The sequence below is a fragment of the Anguilla rostrata genome, chromosome 4 (assembly GCF_018555375.3).
Source record: "Anguilla rostrata isolate EN2019 chromosome 4, ASM1855537v3, whole genome shotgun sequence".
NCBI classification, from domain to species: domain Eukaryota; kingdom Metazoa; phylum Chordata; class Actinopteri; order Anguilliformes; family Anguillidae; genus Anguilla; species Anguilla rostrata.
This window is the reverse complement of record NC_057936.1, coordinates 12165176-12167658: the sequence shown is the minus strand read 5'-3', so window position 1 is coordinate 12167658 and position 2483 is coordinate 12165176. Positions and strand designations below refer to the sequence as shown.

The 2483-nt window shown below is 50.9% G+C and overlaps 1 long non-coding RNA gene across 1 annotated transcript; it reads right to left on the bottom strand.

Annotated features, from left to right (window-relative positions):
- Positions 1-266: 266 nt before the first annotated feature.
- On the bottom strand, positions 267-2181 carry LOC135254275 (uncharacterized). The gene is made up of 3 exons (XR_010329804.1): positions 2044-2181; positions 1316-1429; positions 267-956 (listed from the first exon to the last, which is right to left on the bottom strand). It is a non-coding gene; the product is annotated as an uncharacterized LOC135254275 (long non-coding RNA).
- Between the last annotated feature and the right edge of the window lie 302 nt (positions 2182-2483).

The window sequence follows — 2483 nt, the reverse complement described above, 5'->3', positions numbered from 1 at the left end:
GTCAACGTCTCAGGGGCTTAAAGTCAAACCTATCCTGGCTCAGGAGGGAGAAGCGGAGGAGTTAGGGAGCAGAATGACTCCTGATAGGAGGTGTTTGCGGCTCAAGTCAAAGGGAATCGTCTGCGCTTACGCGGCGAGGGACGACTAATTGATTCCCCCGACGTTCCCCCTGTCACGGGCTCGCGATTAGAGCGCACCTGGCGAGAGGCGTCGGGGAGATCAAATGCGAGGAGAGAGGGGTGGTTCGGTTTGAGCGTACGGGGGTGTGTGCTGTTTGTGTGTGTGCGTTTGTATAGCTATGTGTAGAGTATGTGTGTCTCTGTGTTTTCACTGGATGCCCACATGACCAGGTGTGTCAGGTGACGGTCAGTGAGTTACTGTTCCACCTCGGTGAATGGTGCGTCAGTACTGCTTGCAGAGCGGCCATTCCTTCACTTATCATCTCCCAATCATTACAGCATCTTACAGCCATGGGCACCAATGGGCACCCTCTATCAAAGGGAAGAGGGAGATTGAGTGTTGGGTACTGGGGGGGTGTGGGGGGCACAGTAACCCGGCGGAAGGGGGGCGCTGAGAGGGAAGAGGGGGCCCCGGAACCGGGAGGCTTAACGCGCCTATCCAGCGTCGGGCTGTCAGGCGCGGGGACGTAATGGCTTGTCGAGCAGCGGAGGCCCGGGACGGGGCCGCTGAGAGCCATATTTTTCAGAAGGGTATCGATCAGGGCCCCGCCGCCGCCGGCCCTCCGTCCCCCCGTCCCTGATCCTGTAAAGTAATAACTGTACTCGTGTCAGGGAGGTAATTATCATTGATCCGCGGCAACGGTGACAAATTCTGCCGTCTCCGGGCGTGATTCATACCTGGCGCAGGGCTAACCGGCGCTAGGGCTAGCCGCCGAGCCCCCCGATTTTCCCTCCCTTCGCTCCGCGGTGACTACTTTTTTTCCTCAGGCCTTCGGGCTGCGGAGAAACAAAAGGTGAGGGGCTGTAAATCAAATATTCGGCCCGTGTATCTGAGAAATTTCGGAATATACTCGCATATGTGCGCATTCTTTCATAGAACAAAAAATAATAGGAGATAATAGGCATGTTCCTTTTCTCTTTGTGCAGAATGTACACTTTTTAATGATCGACCGAGACATATGATGACGTGTGTGAGCGACTTCTTGACCGGGGATACAGCAACTGCATTGAGTTCCAGTAAACAGTTGTCATGCATACCTTGAATATGGTTGCTCACTGCTGCCACTTGAGGTGAACCTCAGCCTGAACCAAAACAAAAACCTGAACAGTGGGGTAAGTAGACTTAGTAAACTTACTGGTACTGTGGCCCATCCCAGCATTGAGTAGGGCAGTCAGATTTAGAACTTGCCAAAACTTGCCAGACACCATCCACATGCTCTATATTGTCCAGTCGGGACCACAAACTGGACCTGTGAATAAAATTATTTGAAAGCCAGACACTCCAGTTCAAAACCAGGCATCTGGCAATAACCAGAAATAAAAAATAACATTGTGAAAGTTTAGAACAAACTAGGGAGCGGGGCATCAGGCAGAAGATTGTAACATTTATCAATTTCATAATCGTTCATATTGCTTCCTGCAGGTTCTGTTTCAAAACAAAATAATGTGACCAAGCTCTGATTATCACCTAAGTGTCAAAGTTTTCACATCTTACAAGCATGCTATCTAGCCATCTTGCTAGATACCTGAATAATGAACACAGTTGTGAGGTAACTGCAAAGCCATAATGTCGGCTGGACAGAATGTTACTAATTAGCTTGCCAAAAACATTTTATTTTTGTGTGTCATTTCATATTTCCATGTGCCTAAAAGTATCTACATGCACGTTACCTAATGAAATAACTGGTATAAGTAAAATAAACAGAACATGAAGTTTCTAGCTTTAGCTCTCTTCTGCAAATTGAAGACGTTCTCATCAAAAAAATTATTATTTTTTTTTTAAATCTTCCGAAGCGCCGCAGGCGCGGCTGATTACGCGAGGAGCCGCCAGCCCTTTATCAAACGCCTCCACCTTACCGCTCACCTTAAACAAGCTCCACCAGGCCTCGCGCGTCCCCAGCACTCTCCTCCGCTTGGCCCCCCAGATTAAGCCGTCCGCTGCGGGGAGCGTTCCGTTGCATTAACCACCTTTTCCCAGCGTGCGGAGAGGGTCTGAGATACCTTCCCCCGCGTCTCCATTAGCTTCCCCGCCCCTCCCGCGCTCTGCGCCTCTCGCCCCCCCACCCCTTCTCTCTCTCTCTCTCTCTCTCTCTCTCTCTCTCTCTCTCTCCCTCTCTCTCTCTCTCTCAGAGCGCTGATAGATGACTGATTGCCGGGGCCGGCAGGAAGATTTATTACTGTTTATCCAGCACTCTGTGGTCACCTGCGGCTGAGAGCGATCAGAGGGGCCTGGGCCCAGCATGCTGTGCGATAGGGGGAGCGTGTGTGTGTGTGTGTGTGTGTGTGAGGATGTGTATGTATGTG